Raw genomic sequence first — 21,008 nt, 5'->3', positions numbered from 1 at the left:
GGGTGGTGTAAATATATGCAGCTTCCAATATATGGAATTTAACTTTTAATCCAACGGCTTCATCCAAAAAAGGTCTCCGCTAAAGAACCCCTTTGCGGGTGCCCGTTGGGCACTGCAGCACGGGCCCGACTAGGAGCAGGCCCAATGATGAAGCATGACATCCTCTGGGGTGTGTGAGGGTACCTCATAACAGACCTGAACACTCCCAAACACTTAGGAACTGCACATCAGCTTATTTTTCATTTCACTTTCAATACCATAGATGTAGTTTAGGCACTGTTTACGATGGACTTATTAGGAAGTTAAATATGCTGGAGTTCCAATTTACAGCACATGTTTTAGAGGGGAAGCACAGACAATTTACTACTGTTTAGCAGTGGCAAAGAGCACAGAGTCCTAAAGACAGCAAAATAGGTTCTAGATTAAGGAGAAAAATCTGGTAAGATCAAGCAGAAAAGGCGATTTGCTACAACCACCATATTCTTTCTCTCAGGGAACATACAGAGAAATGGGCTGCAAGAATTCCTAAACCAGCATCCTATCCGTACATGAGTAGGATGCAGACCCACTCCCAGTTTTTGTGGCCATGTGTGGTGAGACTAACCTACCTCCACGTACTGCTATTCTCCTGGAGTCAAACCTGCTGTGTTGCCTACCGGTCCAGGGGCACCCTATCCCTGTGAATGGTTGGGGTGTCATACTGCCACAGCTGAGCACCATCTGCTCACTATGGCCCCTCTACCAGATACCCCTTGATCCTGTTCATGGCCCAAGGGGATCCTCCCAGGCGGGGAGGAGCACCAATTGGGATGTGCCTCACCTGACCCAAAAGAGGCTTCCTCCTATGTCAGGATCACCGCTCTTCCAAACCATTCAAGCCCAGGCTTACTTCAAGCACACATCCATACATGTAGCTTACAACACAATGACTCTGTCCTCACTAATAGCCAAGCCATGCCTATGCAGCCCATTAGCCTGCCATCCTGTTATTAAGAGACAATTACTAACATCCCAGCCTCATTAATGTGTGTTACCACTGTCACCTAAGTGACCAACAAGCCCATGCACCCAGACCATCCACCCTCATCATTATGCCTTTTTAGGTCTCGCTTACGCAGCGTGCATGCGCTGCTCTAGGAGATGACTTTTAGAAATATCTCCTTTTCAAGCACACTCGTGCTTGTGGTGGTATCCACCTGGCGGGAGCGAGCAGCGGCACTCCGACCATCTGTTTTAAATTAGCATGGCCGTGGGCTGGTGCTCCCGCTCCCGCTAGGGGCAAGCTACCACAAGCACGAGTGCTTAAAAACAGCTGTTTTCATTTAAAACATTTTCCCTTTTTAACTGCATAGCTTGCACATTTGTTCCGTCTTAAACTTCCCCGCTGTAACACTTATAGCCCCTCTTCATCCCCACTGCATAGTACCACATCACAAGCAGCCCCATCTTACCTGAGGCCCGCCCCCTCCCGACAGAGCCGGCTCAGAAAGGAGCGCGGTTCCTGAACGATTAAGGCTTTCTCTGCTGGTAATGAAGCACTCACTACCCACGTTCAGCCTCACCCACTGAGAGCGGGCGGCAGCGGGTGGGGTTCGGCCATTTCGTTCAAAACGGGAGTTGAATCCTCCCAGCAACACTATGGGACCAACTTCCGCGGGAGGAACAGTCAATGGACTTTCATTAACTACAATGGAAGTACCACTATAATTGAGTTTCAACTCCTTTGCCAATCTCTGTGATGAGGAAAAGAAAATGGCAGTAGGAAAAGCCAGCAAGCCCGAGGAGGAGGAGAACTGCTCCAACCGAGTAGCCACAGAACGCGAGGACTTGGCCAGCATTGACAGGTGGGTCCAGGATTACCATAGCTGGCAAGTGGTGGTCTGGCAGTTCTCTTTAGCACTGCACAAACATTGTTTGCTCCTTCCTCTAGGAAGCTGAACATGATGCTCCCTGCGCTGTGCTGCAGCCTGATCCACCTCTAACGGCGTCTCCTATACACACATCTCTTCCTTGTTTGTCTTGTGACTAGCCCTGAGCAAAGAGTGCCTTTTTGGATTATGCCTGTTTCCATTGTTCTCTCATACTGCCCCTTCTGTCCATGTCTGCTCCACTCATGCCTTCTGACTGACCCTTCTATTTTTTCTATTTTTGCTTTGACCCTTCTGTTTATGCCTGTTCCCTAAATGCCCATTGCATGCCTTATCTCTCCATGCTTGCTTCCTTCATGCCCTCAGACTGTCCTTTCTGTCTGTGTCTATTCCCTTCATGCTTTGACTGTCCTCTCTGTTGCCTGCTCCCGTGGTGCCCTCAGCCTGTTGCTACTGTCTATGCCTGTTGCCTACCTCCCCCTAACCATCCTATACTCACCCACATCTCCTACTGCCCATCTGCTTTGCTAACCTTGTCCCTAACATATTCCCTGACCGCTTTCTGATGACTCTGCCATTTTCCTCCTAGCTTGCCCTGGTCTGTTACTGCTCTGTCTCTCGGGTGTCCCTTTCTCTTTGTTCCTGCTCTTTGACTGTAGGTCGTGCTATGCCCCAACTTTGCCTTGTAATCTGCATGCTCAGTGTGGGCGCTCAGCCGGTCTGACCTCTGGCTGTCTCTAACTCTCTATTACCTCCCAGGACAGTTCCTCACCCCCATGGCTCGTACCCTGCCTGGCCTCTTGTTGCTTCAGCCTTCTCGTCTGTCTGTCCTCTGTCCGTTTGTTCGTCCTCTGTTGGGTTGTGACTACTCCTGCCTGCCCACTGATAGTCCCTGTATGCTCATTCCTGTCCCCTTCTTCTCCTGCCTATCCACTGCCTGCCATGGAAGTGATGAGGCAGCAGGGTGACTTCTACCACTGCTCCTATTGGTGCGGGGGAGCATGCCTTCCATTGCTCTCTCCTGCTGGGTAGAATGACTTGTTCTATTCTAGAGGTGGGCAAGTGAAGAAATTTGCATGTGAACCGAGACAAGCCAGTCTTTGGCTTGGCTCTTAGAGTCCGGATATGTAAATAATGCAATCATGCAGCAAACGGCGTATAAAAATATGCTAAAGTCACTTTAAATTCAAACAACTACATTTCAGTGACAAAGGCACGTTTCACCTTAGTACAACAGACTAAATAACAACATTATTGAAAGGCATCTATTGAAAGGAATGTATGATGTTACAACGCATACATTTACAATGCATGCCTTTACAACCGAGTTTTTACATCGTAACATCCTTTAAAACGTACTCCATTACATCGCATGACACTACATCGCATTTTTAGAAACTACCTTTACAACGCATTCCATTACATCGCATTATACCTTTACATTTAATTTAATTTAATTTGCGGGTTTCTAACTCGCTAGAATCGACTCCCGAAGGAGTATCTCTGAGCAATAGACCGCTGGGGAACCCGTCCTGGCTTTCCCTGTGAGATGGTCCCTACTGGGTATCTCCAAGGTGAAACCAGGCATCCCCGGCGTATGTAGGGGGCCGTTGTGGAGATGAGGCAAGCTAATGCCCAGAGTTGCCAATTGTGATCTCTGGTTAGAGTAGGCACAGAGGTGAGAATTATCGAGTCCGCTGACCCTGGTCCATTACATTGCATTTCAAGTAAGTGTTGGATAGTGTAGGGGTAAAAATTACTATTCTAACTCCACTGGGTGCAACAGTAGGGTAGGTTTTAGATAGTGTAGGGGTACTATGAGTTGTAATGGTATGCATTGTAATGATATGCGTTGTAATGCCTGAGTTGTAGTGACATGCGATGTAGTGTCATGCGATGTAGTGTCATGTGTTGTAATACCTGCGTTGTAGTGACATGCATTGTAAAGGATGTTGCGATGTAATGACTGCGTTGTAAGTGTAGTGCGATGTAATGGTTGCGTTGTAAAGGATGTTTCCCATTGAAAGTGATGGTTTATTAACATTTATGTTGTTATAGTACTATCCCCTACCCTGCTGATGATGATCATGTCATTGATGCACTAAGAGGAAAGTCATTTGTCATTTGCGCCATTCATATGGCCTCATCATGGAGAAACACTTTTGTACTCTGGCATAGGCACTCTTCTAGGTACAGACTGGGTAGGCAGTGAGTTTTGATCCTAACACCTTTTCTGGTCTCTTCAGTGTTCTATCTGTCCTCGGTACCTATTACCTGTTACATACACACACACTTTACTTTCCTTGCACTGCAATGTAGTCCACTTCAGTGCCAGGATTCGTAGTGAATCTCTGCTTTTGTTTAATATATTTTACTGATGTGTCAGTTTTTTGTTTTAATTTGATAAATATAAACATGCCACACAATATATGACTGCCCTACAGGCAATCGAAGGTACCATTAGTTGTCCATCAAATGAGGCCTTGTACCTTCACTCACAATATGAAAGGCACCGTTGGGCTGTACCCTCACATCCCAAACAACCACTTTGTGCTCACACTGACCCTCTCTCTTTGCAGCTCCACTGCGAGCTCACTGACTGCTCTGGGGCATGCCCACATGCACTGTTGTCCCTGCAGGCTGATAGAAGTCTGGCATAGGCACACTTCTAGGTACAGTAGGCTTGGCAGTGTGTTTTAATCCTACCAATGTGTCTGGTCTCTTCAGTGTTCTGTATGTCCTCGGTACCTGTTACACACACTTTACTGATAATAATAACAACATGAACGGGAAGTTCCCATTACTTTATAGGACAATATAAGTTCCAATATATACAATTGCCCACAGAAACTTCTTTTTGCTTGTTGGCTGAGAATGTGTTTGTAGTTTATTCTGATGTATGTGGCTGTTTGAATGTGTGTATGTTTGATGGTATGATTGGTATGATTGACTACTGTCTATAAATTGTTTTTATTGTCCGTCGCTGGTCTGGGCAGACACGACTTCAATTTAGAATGCTTATAGATTTCCTGAAGTAATGAAATGATAATATATTTTTGTACATGATAATAAAATGATTTAATATCAACTGCTGTTTCTGTGGGCAATTGTATATATTGGAACTTATATTGTCCTATAAAGTAATGGGAACTTCCAGTTCATGTTGTTATTATTACTGACTTCCCTGGTGGGTTGTTCCCCAGTATCCTTTAATTAGGGTCAGGGTTCCCTTTTTGTTCTTGATACACACACTTTACTGTACTTGCACTGCAATGTAGTCCACTTCAGTGCCAAGACTGTTAGGTCAATCTCTGTTTTCTTTTAAATTATTTCTGTAATGTGTCAATTTCTAGTTTTTTTTGGCAACCATATGCATCCAGCCTTAGATGGATGCATAATAATTTCTTGTCTTTAAAAGGTAAATTGCTATTACTTGTTTGTAAAAATCATGGATTAAATGAAATATGCAGGTTTGCTAATGCCGACTCTTCAATCCCTGGCAGCACAGCACCCAGGATAATGTGATGCATGGTTTACACTTATGAGGTCCGAAAGGCGAGACCTATTGGCTATGCCAATGCTTGTTTGCTAGTGATCTAAGCTCTGGACTTGCCACTACATTCACTTTTAGGGCTTGTTGCACTAGCTTAAAATTCATTGTTAACTTATTGGCTAACAACTATTATTAGTCAGCCAGTCAAACAAACTTTAAAGGCTATTGGACCTGTTACTGGCAGACATTAAAGACCAAAGCAGCTGCTCCATTAAGTGACAAAGCAGGTTCTAACTAAGCTAATCAGAACTAAAGTGGCGTATAATTAGGCCCGAGCAACCGAAGCAAAAATAGAACTTCAAAGCGGTATAACCTGCTGCGTTGCTTCAGGAAAAGTACAAACACTGCACACTTGTGCAAAGCCTGTTTTCTGATTTCCTAATGAAGTGAGAGGTATCCTGAGTCAACTAGAATAATTTCGGGAACAAGTTTATGCACATCTTCCGTGCTAATGTAGGACGGTGCTTTAAAATTGTTCGACTCCTTTCGTGATTTCTTTGGCAAAAGAGTAATCATTTTCCTGTATCTGCAATTTTTTTTTCTCATTAAATAAATTAAATGAAATGGGCTATACTCAACTGAAACAACGAGGAAGCATGTGAAGTGGGGGACAAGGGATTCAGAAGAAAACAAACCATGGATATTTTAGAATAACGTCAATAAAGTACACGCGGATGGCATATAGGTGGAGGTTTGCAGCAGGCAAAGTTTTATTCTACATTTTCTGAAACGTGAGCATCGCACACCATTGGGTTGCAGAAGTGATTTTCCCCCAAAAATGTTGTTCAAATATCTTTATTGTATTTAACAAAGAAATACATTGGTAATACAAAACAATACAACGGCACAGAATCAGATATATATTAAATTAGTTATCGAGAAAATTTAAAGGTAATAAGAGGATTTCATCACAAAAGTGGGTGGACTGAGATAAAAAGAAAAAGACAAGTTGTAAACATATCCTTACTTAACAGAGTAAGGAAATAGATATATGAGAAATAGTATATGTTATAAAATATATAACTCAGACCCATGGGTCAAGTTAAACAACTATATATATCATGACAAAAACACATACCGGTTGTATTGTATAGTAGATAAGAACGATCAGTATAGGATCCGGGGGAGAGTAAAAGAAAAAACTGGGAAAAAGACAGAAAGAAGAGAAGAAAGGAAACAAAGAGATGGGAGGGGACATCTGCTCCAAGGAAAGAAAATAACTTAAGAAATAGGATCAAAAGGATACTGAGCTACCAACCCCATTTTTAAAAGTGAGCTCCAGAAAAAATATATACAGATGACCCCTGAGATTCTGGCATCCCAAGACATGACTGCTCCACCATAAGCGTGCAAAACGAAAACTCCCTATTTTTTTGTGCAATATGATATATATAGTCTTGCTGTCTATGTCTTGGACCCACATTCTGCTATCATCTGTGCCCTGGGGAAGGACTGTGGCATGTACTTCTTTCAGTGTGTTGCTACTGAAACACCCCCACTGCACTACCAGTTGTGCCACAGAAGCTTCAGGGTCGTATTTTACAACCAGCACTCATGTTTTAGACTAAACAATTTTGAAGGGACCGTTTGGTGACAGGAGTTCTAGAGAGGAATACTTTACTGAGGAAATTAAAGAAGTGTATATTTTTCCAGCAATAGGTGGAAGTTCTAGCAGATTCTGAAGTGAAAGCCTTGTTGTGAATTATTTAATTAAACACCAGATTCTGTACTTAGGTTCCAATCCAGGAGCCTGTTCACAAAAGTAAATTTTGTTGTAAATGTATGCTTATGGCTTAATCTACCTTTCTTGGCATATGTAAGCCTAGTTACGTGGGCGGGGATCTCTCTCATGAATATGGAGTTTTCTGCACCCATAATTCCTACATGACTGTTTGTTGGCATTCTCACACTCATGTCCTTCCCGTTTCCACCATTGAAAGTGTGGGAGAATTAATCCAGCCAAGGGCTGGCGTAACTCCCTTTTCAAAGTGGGAAGTACAATGGATCACTCTCAGATTCGTTGAGGGTGTAGGTGAAAAATAGTTTCTCCACGTTGAAAATAAGGCAATGCAAAAGAAAAACATGTGAGTTTGCACAGGGGATTAAATTCTCCTGTGCAGTGTTTGCCACACACCAGACATGGGATCCGGGCTGATATCACATGACCTTCCAAGGAACACCTACGGAAATCTGTGCCTGCCGGAATTGTCCATGCATATCCCTGTAGATATGTTTGTGAATCCTAAAACTCAGTAAATGTTTACTCACCTGCTGGAGTTTTCCATGTTTATTCCTAGGAATTCTTGTGTGCTGATGAAAGACATAAAGCTACAATCTCGTGTAAGTGCAGATTTGTAGGTTTCTTTTTTAATCTTGCCTTATTGTTTACACAATCTGACATACTACTAAGTACTACTCAACAACTGGCACCAGCAACCTGTCCATATGTGGCAACATCAGAAGAAACTTTCTTGATATTCATGGGCGCTTGTGGAACTTTAAAACATTTTCCTCTGTGTTCGTGAGATAGTAGCTTTATGGATTTAGATATCATTATTGGTGTGGCCGTAATATCATAAGCACAAATAGGAATATAAATAACATTAGACAGACTTTTATCCCAGACAGTGAGAACTCATGTCCCTGTCAGTATTCCAATTCTCTTCAAAGTATCGGTGATAAGGAAGAGCAGGGTGGCAATGTTGTGTGTTACAGGACCATGAAAAAGTATTTAATCTTCTCAGTGTCGTATAAGGCCATATTGCCCCTTTAAGTAAATCATTGATTTGTTATTTATTCAGAATACCCAATTTAGATGTATTTATTTTACAAATTGCTCTTTATTGGAAGTTTTCAATATCACTATGATTTCAGGATATTTTTTTTATTTGTGTATTTTGTTGTGAATACAATGACATCAGCATATCATGCTATCTGGCGGTCTGTGTTTTTTAATCTGTGGTCCTTCAATAGTAACATAACTGTGCTTTGTTGTGAAGGCAACCCTGTTTTGTCCTTCTTCTTAGTTTTGTTTCTGGATCAGAGACATAGGACCTTCTTAGCCAAAGGACGAACTTGGAAGATTAATAAGTTCAACATTCAACTATAGTTCAGCTGGATATTCATTCACATTTTTCATCATGTACCTCAATGGTATGCATACATCTCAAATGAGGTACAGGTGGCTTCCTTCTCAACTAAATGAAAAATGAAAAACAGACAAATGTAGGCTGTACTTTCAAAACTGTCATTAGGGTCTTGAAAATTGCATGCTATGCCATTCTGTGTCGCCACATGCACTTTCACGCTCTGCTACACATTCATGCTTTTTTCATACTCCGATTCTTTTAAATCGATAGTCAACATTTGTAATGGTTATGGCGCTAGATGAACATCATGAAATCACAGAGAAAACTTTTAAGATTCTCTTTCATCTCCAGGTGGCTGGGGTTGGCAAATTGGGGGGGAGGTTTGGGGGCTCAGAAGTACTTTCATACAGGGAGTCTTCCCCTCAGCAAGTTGAAATCTTTGTGTACAAAGGCCTAGAATGTGGAATGTTGACTACCAACACAGTGTGCAGATTAAAGGGTACATCACCACAACATCCCCTTTCCCTCCACTAAACAATAAATGCCCTTCAGAACAGAAACCACAGAGATAACACTAACAACTGAAAGATATCAAACGTATACAATGCAATGGTTTGAAAAACAAAACAAGAGAAAAACACATGGAATTAAACATTTTGACTAACCACAAGCTTAACTAAAAATTAAATTATTCCTGATCACTCTTTTACTCCTCCCATTACGACGTACAACCCGATTCTCTGATGCAATTAAAAATTCATTCTGTACTTTACTTTTCGGAACATCAGAAAACTCTGTTTTGTTGTTCAACTCAACCACCCCACTCATGGCCACAGTGGCGGCGGAAGGTTTTGAGGGAGAGGGCGGAAGGGATACACACACATACACAGAACCCTCACAGCAATGTATTCACACACACGCACACACACACAAACACATCCATTCACACCACTCTTCACCAAACATTCATACATACATACACGCATGCACCAAACATTCATTTAAGAGAAAAACATACTTACCTGCTGCCAGCTCTGCCTCGGAGGTTCCAGGAGGCTTGGGCAGCTGCCTTTCCTCATTGGCTGACCTAAGGTCAGCTAATGAAGGAAGTCAGCAGTCCCAACATCATCACAGAGTGGTATGGGGTCAGTGAGACTGCAGACCCCACCCCACTCTGTGATTGATACCCAACCCTATGCGTTTCAGGGTTTAAAACTGAAGCACCCAGGTGCGAGGCAATCAGTGATGCTACACCTCATCACTGAGGGGAGGGTCTCAAGGACCTTTACTGAGCTGAGGATGTCACACCCACAGAAGCCGTGACTGCCTCAGCTCAGCAAAGTTCAGCTTAGGCAACCAGGAGCTTGCATATTAGTGCATGTCTGGCTCCTGGCTGCCTGACCTGAAAATGAAGTGTCTGTCAGGGTGACCTTTGTTCAGCCTGACAGACACTGTTCGTGAGGGGCAAAAAGTGAAGGGGCGTGGCCCCTCAGCCCCTAAGGACAGACCGCGGCTGCATGGCCATTCACTTTGATAGCATTCCCACTCACTGCTTCCTCCACAACTGGGTCTCTAAACTTCGACTTTCCTTTCAACACAAAATAAGGCTCTTTGATGCTTACCCAATCACCAACCACTACTTCATCCTTGCAATTCCTTACACCATGCTTTTCATCAAAAGTCTGCTTCATCTTGAATTGATAATCTTCCACCATGGGAAGAATGTACTTGTCGATTGATTGTGCATTTTCAGTATGAGCACGCCATTTCTTCAACCAAGCCAGGGACATTTTAAATACAGGGACACAAACTCTCGTAACTTCGAATGGCAACTTACCAGGCATACCATTAGGACTCGTACATAGGACCATGACATATTCTGAACAGCATCGCTCACCTCCTCCGTGTTCCTAATTGGCTATTGTATCCATTCCACCAAAGTACGATTCATTTTCTTGACCAGACCATTAGCTTGAGGGTGATACAATGCAATCCAATTATGAGTAATACTGCACTTACTCAAACATCCCTTCATCTCCTTGGGCACAAACTGAACACCGTTGTCAGAGACCAACTCCGTCTGGAAGCCTAAGCATTTTGATTTATTATGTGGCAAATAGGACTGCTCAATTGCTGTCAAAACCCGGACCAAAAAATACTGCAATGCACAAGTTATGTTTAAGAAAACTAACAAGTCATGCCCACTTCTTGCAGTGCTCACAACTTCACACATGATATCACCTGTGACATGTTTAATGGCATTTTTGATAACATCATGAATGACACCTCACATTTTATATTTGATGACATCACTGATGAGATCATCCATGATTCTGTTGAACACATTACTTTTGATTACAGTATTGATGTAAATTGTTATTTTACTATTAACATCCTCCTATCAAATTGCTTTTTGTAATGAACTATTTTGGAAGTAATGTTTTTGTTACAGTATCTTTTAAATAGTACTGAAAGCATTTGCATTTGATGTGCATATTGTTTTGTAAAGTTATGATATTCTTCAGCGATAACTATTGCATATTTATGTATTGGCTATTTAGTTATGTGAGGTATTTGATTATTTATTCAGGTGGGTGCATGGGTTTCTGACACTACTTTAATTCCTGTATGGCGATGTATAAGTTACTATAAGCTCGTCAATGACTGGATGGGGCAATGTCTGTTGAGCCCCCCTTTTGACTGCCTGAGAAAAGGATGGCTCTTCACAGGAGGCATGGTGCCATCCTATGAAGTATAATACATGTGAGACATGTCAAGTGTCTCCTTAAGAGTGTCTCAGTTATGAGGGGGAAAACAAAGGGTAAAAACCTTCTTGGCTATCTTATAGCTTTTGATTGAAGACAAAGATTAATATTGAATTAATAACAAGGCTTTAAACTCCTCCTGACATCAGTTTTCAGCTCAACTGTAACAATGATAGAGGCTGATAGGATGTATTACTTTTTGTATTTTAACTCCCACAGGGATCTTTGCATCCTTGCTCCCTGCTACAGAAAAAAACGCTGAATTGAATATGGAATTACACAGGGCTTGGCATGAACCTAGAACTGTACTTAATGAAGTGCCTTTGATGTATTACCATTCTGTCATTTTTGAGACATTAGAGTTAAGATTATGTCTTGGGGGCTTCAAAGAGATATCATAACCATTAGTTCATGAACATTTACCAAACCTGGAGTTTGAGCACACTCTAGACCCAAATAAAAAAAAAAAAACTCCCTTGGGTATTTTAGCTTTTTTTCACAGACCTGAAGGCTCTGATTGGCAGGCTATGAGATATAGGATCCTCATCGAGGATGCCACTATAAGACATGCAGAATGATTACCACATCCTGAAGAACAAAAAACTTAAAGACCACAATAGTTAGCAGATGTGTCCATCCTCAACCCAGATGTAAGAGGGGACACCACAAAGGCCCCCATCCAAATTTTAAAAATAAAAAAAATTGGATTGAGTATGCGAATGCTGATAGGCAGAGGCACTCCATATCCAGGGTTCAATGTCTGTGGTCTTGTTACAAAGACTGCAGACTATGGGCTTGTGGACCCATGTTGGGTCTGATTCAATATAGTATCAAGATTGCAGAATTTTGTAACTAAAGGACTCATGCTGTGTGCCTTTGGTTGTCCATGGCCTCTGTACTGAGTTTGAGAACTAGGGGTGCAGTTTTGAGTGTGTTGAATCCACTGCCTCTGACTCAAGATTGTCTACCTAACACACCTGGCAGAGAAGGATGGATTGTCTGCGGACTTTTGATAGAGGCCTTAGGCTTGAATGTGGGCATTAGAGTATTTTGAGGTTTTCAATGAAAATTGAGCTAACCTTCCAGCACAGAAATCAAAGGCATGCCCACCATTTGGTGAAGAGCTGGAGACCTGAACAGGTGCTACTGTTGCTCACAGCTGCAACTGAAAAAGCCAGGTCTAAGAAAGCACAAGGAGAGATTCCTAGCCCATCATCTGCTTCTCTAAAGAAAGACAAAGTGGTTTATGTTGGAGAGTCTGAGGAAGTGAAGAAGCATAGCATGTCATTCTTTGCGTGGGAGTTCTTTGTTGCCCACCGGGAGGGAAGAAACTCAACATGAGGAGGTTCACCTGCAATTTATGTGACCAAAAGTTAAGGGGAGCGCAGACAATACCCTACTACTTTTGAACTTCGACAATGAGACAATATCTTAAGCTGAAACATGAGATGGAGTACTTCAGGTTCCTAGAAGACCAGAAAAAGAAGACACCCGCAAGTCAGGTACCTGAAAAACCCCAAAATTGTTCTCAAAAGGTCCTACAGGAAACTGAAGAAAAATATCCTCACCAGCATCTTTGAATATAATACCATTCTACCACCAACACAGAAACTACTCAGCAGGAGAATATCTCAGAAAGGATGGTCTAATTTCACGGCTATGTAAGTTGGGCATCCTTAACATGCTGGGAACTATTTTACATGTAATGTAGAGTACATTTATGGGCACTGAAAATATACCTCAGTTTAGTGCTTACAATTACAGTGGAAGGTCAGCCAGTAGGCTCAGGCATTGATACATTTTTTGCTGGAGTTTCCTCCACCAAAAGGGTCCTCTAATGAAGGACTTGCCTACTTGGGTTGAAATATCGTAGCTGCTCTAGTGAATACTTCTAGATACGGTAGATATTTCTCTGCAAACGTTTGCGAGGAGGGAAATCTGCTGCAATGGTGAATAGAAATCCCACCATCCAAACCTCTGCCAGAATCCATTTTAAATTTGTATGGCAATATACCATTCTATTATTGTGGTAGATTTACCTCTTCTGCCAAGGGGAATGAAGAAAGTCTGCTAGCATTGCAGATGTTTCTAAGTAAAAGTGATTGAATCCGTCAGCACACAAGCCTGTTGGTGAAAAAACTACTGCCAGAAAATCTGCCAAACTCAAATTCAGCATTTTGCAGACTGGCATAGTGTAGTGTTAAATTCAAAGCTTTTGGTGTGTTAACTATTATCATGGTCCTATAAAGCAAACCCAGAGAGTAACACAGAACAAACGATTTGAATAAAGATTTACCCAAGAAGTAATTGTGCAATTCCTCTAAAATCACAACAGCAAAACAGGTGCTAACACAAGATCTAAAGCCCCAGGCAGATTTTGTTTTAAGGGAAAGGAAATCAGGTGAGCTACATTGCATTAAATATTGTTTTCTTAATTTAACCCAAGCACACTGGGAAACAATTTAAACAGCTTAAAGAAGAGGGAAGAGAAATACACAGTTGAATTAATAATATATTTCGACATTCAAATAAAAAAAATTACAAAATGGTTCTAAAAACCATATGTAAAAAGGTCTTTGAAAGTAATTTGCCTAATAAAAACTTTCTCTGACACAGTTTTGCGTGCGGACCCAGGTAGGAAGTGAGTCCAAGCTTTACTGATAAAACATTTTCAAGCTGAGAGGCTAAGTGTGAAAGCTCGGAAATCAAATGTTGGGAGTTATTTACATTTGAACCCCAGGGTTTTTCCAACTGGCTCTCTGTGCAATACAAATGGGAGCCTGGGAGCGTTCCCTATTATTTAGATTTAGAGCTGGCACAGTGAAATATTCTTTATGTTTCCCGCTTGGGTATCAGCAGAAATGTGATTCTAGAATATGTCCTTACAATAATGTGTCTAGGAAATCAAGGGTTTCTCTTTTTCTGTGACTACTATAGCCTTATAGCCCACCGTAGCAGGCTACACCGGACATTAAAGGCCTGCTCCAGTGTTTGAGGCCCGAGCCGAAGGCAAGGGACTTTACAAGAGAGCAGGACTTTAATGCCGGTATAGCCCAGCTATGGAGGGCTATAAAGTTATTAGAAAATTCTGCCAGTAGAGGGCAAAATGTTCTAACAAATAAAACAAAGGCCAGCGGAGCCCGAGGGGATTGAAATCCCCTCAGGATCTGTGAGGCCTTTGTTCACACCAACACCTGTGAAAAACTACATTGGAATGTTGCAGCTCCTGGCTTCTGCCAGCCATTAGAAGTCCGGACTGCAATGTTCTAATATGAATTTATACAAAAACATTTTTGGCACCCCTTATGAGGGTCAGAAATTTTTGGAAATGTCTTGAGGTTTATTTACAAGAACTGTTGGATAATGAAATTTGCCACTGTGCAAGTCTGTTTTTTCGGGCAGCAGTACGCTCAAAGAGCACTATGCATTTTGATTGAATACAGGGATTCTGATCTTTTTAAAGAATCACTCATTTTATTTGTGGTTTTATGGATTTTATCTGTGTTTTATGAATAATCTGGTTTTAATTAACGTATTTGATCCTTGCATGTATTTTTTCAGCCAAATAAAGTTAATCCTGAATCTGAATCTGAAAAGTGGCAATCTCATTACACTGACCTCATACCAAAAACATATAAAGGTCTTACTAGAAAAAAAAAGGTCTGGCAAAGTGAATAGGTCTGGCATGGGCAGACAGCCTTTTTGCTTTGTTGATACTTGTGTTACTTCTCATGGGTTGTACCTCGCATCAACAAAACAACCATGGGAGGCAGATCCTTCTCCTACCTGGCAGCTAAAACTTGGAACTCCCTTCCCACTCACCTTCGCCTTACTCAGAACCACCTAGCATTCAGAAAGCAACTTAAAACTTGGATATTCGACAAGTAATTCCCCACCCCTCCGTAAGCGCCTTGAGACCCTATGGGTATGTAGCGCGCTATATAAATCTTTTTGACTTGACTTGACTAAAATGTTATTGTTGATTGAGCTACCAGGCTCTTACGAATATTAGAAAAAAATTGGTAAAAACAAGACAACGTTTTGGTCTCAAACACATTGCCAAGATAGACCCATGTACGGAATGGAACTACTTTGTGTTCGGATGAGTCCATGTGAAAGTGCAGAATGCTGTCAGTCACACTGAAGTAAACCAATGGGGGAAGTAAACTGACCCACTGCTCCATGCTGTATGTTGTAATGGGTGGAACAAAAATGTGAATGCTAAAGCAAGAGACCAATGGATAAAGAGTGCTGGTTGAAAATCATATAGGAAAGTAGACTATATATACATTATCATTAAATCTTTTTTATCTAATTCATATTCAATTTATTTTTATCTGCTGTATTCTATTGTGATTTATTGCTGCTGCTCAAAGAGATGAACTCTTTCAGGTTTTATTGCTGCTGAATGAGATGTACAATTTTATGATTTAACAAAATAATCAAATAAAAGTTCATGAACTGAATGGAGAACTAGTTTTGAAAATGTTGTGAAGATTTGTCAAATAGCACAAACGTATTAGCAAAACAAAAAATGATTTTACTTTGTAAAAATGATTTCTCTATGTCCCTTTGGATGTTGTATACATCTTTTTGGCCAAATTCATAAAAATATTTTTTGATATAGTGTAGCCGTGGGATTTGAGCAATGTCTTCTAAGAGCAGACTGTCCAGAATTATGAGCATGTTAAAGTGTAAATCATCCTTCTGCCTTACAGAACACCACACTAAATGCGGACAAGCCAGAATAAAATCTGCAATATAGGGCATGCCAAGTTCTTCAGGAGTAATTTCAGTGGGGTTTCCTTGACCAACGGGCAGTATATTTCTCAGGAACTTATTTTCTATCAACTGAACACAATCAATATTGACATACCATCCTATTTCGCTACCAACAGCGGCCATCGGTACACATTTAGCCTTGTACATGCCTAATAAAAGTTTAGGGGGCTTATGCCCAATGTGCCCGGCAAAATTGTGTAACCCAGAGATGGCATTTTGTAGGATCCCTCCATTTTTAATGAGTAGAGGTTTCCAACTAATTCTTGAATTAAGTAACAGATCCAGATAAGAGAAATGCTCCACTCTGGTTAAGACTTGGCCCAGAGATTACAACATTTAGGGCCTAATTATGAGTCTGGCAGTCCATGGACTGCCAGACCCATGGTGGCGTAGTGGTGGTGGTCGAGCCCCCTCTGCACTGGTGGTCCGAAGGCCCTATTACGACCTGGGCAGTCAGAATGCACTTGGACCACCATCTCCGCCAGGGAACAGCCGCTCCATGGCGGTTGCGAGGCGATCAGGTGTTATGTAATATGCAGGTGGTACCGCTGTGGCACGGCCATACATATTAGAAGTTTCAGGACAGCCAGCAGTTTCATGGAGGTCAAACAAAGGGGGCTCAACAGGCCCCCCTGTGCCCTCTCAGCCTGGGGATGCATGCAGAGGGGCACAACATGTGCTCCCCTGTTTGCCTGCACACAGGTTGCTGCACGGCATGAACTTTCCAGTCCATACCATGCAGGAACCACACGTGGCATTCCCATTGTGGTGCCTCTTTCAAAGGCACCGCTGCCTTTGAAAGACGCACTGCAGTGGGACCCCCAGGCCACCTGCCAAAGGAATATTGGTCATAATCTGGCAGGTGGGCGGCAGCGACCTTCAGCGGAGCGGTGGTGTGGCCGTTGATACTGCTGTACCACCACTCCACCAAAAGTCATAATTAGGCCCATAGTATTGTTGGTCTTTTTTTAAATTTGTGTAAGTCTACACTATTTCTAAAATCGACAAGTGTGTCTAAAAGCCATTGCAGGCTCCTTGCTGTGTGGCAATTAAAACCGCATCGTCGGCATATAATAATACTGGTATGGATCTTCCTTCAACTTTGGGGACATTAGCACAATTTCAATAAGCACCTCTTCTAATCGGTTAATATACGGTACATAAAAAATGAAAAAGGGGCAAGAATACACTCCTTGCAGACACCTTTTTTTAATTTAAAGGGCTGGGCACATTCCCCGTCAGGTCCATATTTAACCACCGCTCGCCTTCAGCTGCTGTATTGATTGTTTCAGGGTGATTAGTTGAGCGGGGGCCGAGACAAAGGGGGTCCCAAAACACGTCTTCCCCATGAAATTTCCATAGGGATTTTGAATATGACTACAGCCTAAACCGCTGAACGGAATTACACCAAATTTGGAAGCAAGCTAGCTGATGGTCCAGAAAGAGTCCATTTTGTAATTTGGTGTAAATACCTTTGGTAGTTTTGGAGCTATTTAAGAAAAAAGAAATATAGACATCTAGGGATGGGAATCCTCAGTGGATCAGACAGAGCTCATGCTGAGATCTAATTGGCTGCCAACATTTCATTCAGGAAGTAGTGGCTGCCATCTTGGGACTGAGACTCAGCTGAGTTCCAAGAAAAGTAAAAACATAAACAGAAGGGGTAGGAATACCCTGACCCCAAGGCCTCGTGCTGGGGTCCCTGTGGGACCCCCACTGGGGTCCAGGATTTCGTTTTTTAATGTTTGCCGCGAAAAATAAAGCGGATCCGAGAATCTAGGTATAATTTTTTTACAAAAAACAAGTGTGGTCTCCTGCACTTGTTTAAACTTCAGCCCCTGGGTGGTCCATGTCCCGGGGACATGCTTGATTTCTGCCCCGGGGCCCACCATCTCCCTAGGGCAAAGCCAGTGTTTAGAAGGGGACGGGGACCGTTCAGGCTCCCTTCCCAGATCCTTTTTGGTCCTGAGATCAACAGCCTGTCCAATTTGAATGGAAGGGGGCCACATTGCCCCCGACCTGGAGCCATAATTGGCCATGGGGACCGCCACCTCCTTGGTCTGGCTCCCTATGTCCTGAGGTGCCCACCCTCGGGACATAGATGTTTACTTTAGTTTGGCGGGAGCTTTGACAGCTCCCACCAAGCAAGAGTAAACAGTAAGTTCGCTCCCAGCGGGCAGGAGCAGGAAAACTGCTCCCACCCACTGGGTGGGGACTTTTTAACTGTTTTCCTGTCCCTCTATCAAGCGGGCATGAAAACATATGAAAATAATGCTCCTGCATTCAGGAAACATCATTTTTTACTACTCCCTCCGTGCGGGGCAAGGCTGGCTGCCGCTTGAGACAGGGAGCCAGCCGGGACCATGGGAGCACTCAGGCTCCCATTGCTGCCCCCAACAGTGCACACTAGGGTCCCTGGGTGGGCCCAGGACACCAGCCATAAAGTGGCTGGGTGCCAGGGGATAGCATCGCCAAGTCCGAAATTGTGACTCGTGCACTAAGGTAACTATAACTCACTTACTCGCCATGCACTGCTACTTACCCCACGTATTACATCAGTAATGACATCTTCTATGACATCATTCATAATATACCTGCAACATTTGCAATACAATTAGTAATGAGAAAACTGAGCATGGCGAGGGCGTGAGTTATAGTTACCTCAGGGCATTAGTTAGATAAGTATAAGGATAACTGTTGAATGTCTATGGTTTTGTGGGTGTAAAATCTGACAGTTAACTATTACAATCCTGTAATCTTTGTTTTTTTGGTGAATTTCTAAGGTTTTTTAAATTATATTTCCCAACTATAACATCCTTATAACCTTTGTTTTCTTCAGTGAATATATATGTATATGTATGTAAGGATAACTGTCGAATGTCTATGCTTTTGTGCATGTAAAATCTGACCGTTAACAAAACAGCCCTGTAATCTTTGTTTTTTTGCTGAATTTCTAAGGTTTTGTTAATTCTATGTCCCAACTATAACATCCCTGTAATCTTTGTTTTCTTCAGTGAATATCTATGTATATATATATATATATATTTATAGTTAGTTCCTTGAAAACACCAGACCTAAATACATGAAGTCAAATAATCATCTTTTGAACAATGCTTGAAAGCATGGTACTCTATTTGCATTCCTCTAAAAAAAAAAAAAATACCAATTCTCCTTAGAGTGTGGTTGCATCAAGCGTACAGTGGCTTGCTTAGAAATTCTCAAATCATAAGCTACAAATAACTTTCTTAAGTTATTATTACTCATTTTTAAAAAGTAGGGATAAGTTGAAAACACATCTTCCATCGTTTTTTTAAAACAATTTTTGCATCTACATCTTTGATCCTTTTTGAGAATACCAGATCATGCTCATATAAGTGAAAGCACCTGTATGTGTATGTGAAGCACTTAGTGTATACCTAAACCATCCAAAATATTGTGGTAATGGGTCCTGTAGATAATGCAAATATTGAATAAGTGGAGCCACATTAGACAATGTTGGTGAATTACTATCCTCAAAGTTCTGCTCTTTAATGATTAGTTTTGCCATTTGAATGCTCATTAAATTCCAAAAATGATATTTAATACCAACCTGAGTAATCAAGGCATAACTTTTATGAATCACAAAGTTACAAGTTCTGGTTTATTTTAAATCTGTTGCCATACACCATGTAATAAAGAGCCAGATTCTGTGGAATAGTTAACCAGCTAAACCATTTGAATGTTCCCTGCAATCCTGCAAAGAAGGGCAATATTCCAATCTTGTGCTGAAGCACTAGAAATATTGTCAATGATCTAGTTCCTAATATTGGCTTTAGACACATGCTCTATAGCTTCACTATGGGCTTTACGTTTTTCATTCTCAAGTTGCTGCTCTATTTGTCAATGTGAATACGTTTTGCTTTAAAAGCCATAGATAAAGGAAGGCTGCATAATCACCAAAGCGATAGTTAAAGGTTAAGAAATCCCCAGTTATTTTCAAAACTTGAAAAGCTGCAAGTTCACAGTGTTGGATCCAATACTGATAAAGTTCAACCTAACTTTAGAAGATGAAAATTCATTTTTGCATTTGCAGTCAGATAGTTGCCAAATATAAGTAAAAAACAATGGGAATAGCACACTTCCCTGTTCTTGACTTTGTGCAGATTTGCTTTGAAAATTAACTTGTGACTTAATATAAAGTCGATTCTTGTGTCGGTACCTGATCATTGCCAGCAGGCTCAAATTGATTTTCCAGGCAGACAACTTGGCCCAGAGAGTTGACTGCTCTACTCAAGTCGAATTAAGTGTGCAAATTGTTTTATTAATTAGGTCCATAATGTTGCATGAAGTAATGATTCTATTCTATTCAGAGTAAGTAGTGAATGGCTTGTGAAATGACTTACCAGAAAGGATATGCCACTTAAATGTAAAGGACATTATATAAGAATTGCACAAGGGGATTCACAGGATAAAGTAACAAAAGACATGTACAAATTCAGCTCACACAAGAAAGATAAGAATTTGAGGCACACATATTTAATTGAAATAAATACCAAGGGCATCCTAAACATCTTAATTGTAAATCTTAGTGGGCTGAGAAAGTCCATGAAAAGGAAAGTTCTTTTTTTTCAGAGGTGTTCTGTTCCTTTATAAATATCCCACTAAACAAAGTAGGAAATCATAAATGGGTTTAGACTCCTTTCATAGGAAATACAACTGTTTGACGCAGCATACCAACATAAGCGAAACAATAATAACTACAAAGCAAGGCAAGGTGAAGTTAAAGTTAGTGAAAAGAAATCTTCATGGATGATATGTAGTGACGATGACAAAGACTATGGAGACCACGGAGCAGGCATTCAAGAGTTTGGTCGATGGGATAGGATCACGTTTGTGATGGGGCAGCCTTCAAACTCTAAATCAGACCCTAAGTACAGTAGATCATATTAACAGGCAAGATGGAAAAGTGTGG

This window comes from Lissotriton vulgaris, chromosome 9 (assembly GCF_964263255.1).
Source record: "Lissotriton vulgaris chromosome 9, aLisVul1.2, whole genome shotgun sequence".
NCBI classification, from domain to species: domain Eukaryota; kingdom Metazoa; phylum Chordata; class Amphibia; order Caudata; family Salamandridae; genus Lissotriton; species Lissotriton vulgaris.
Note: the sequence above shows the minus strand (reverse complement) of the source record.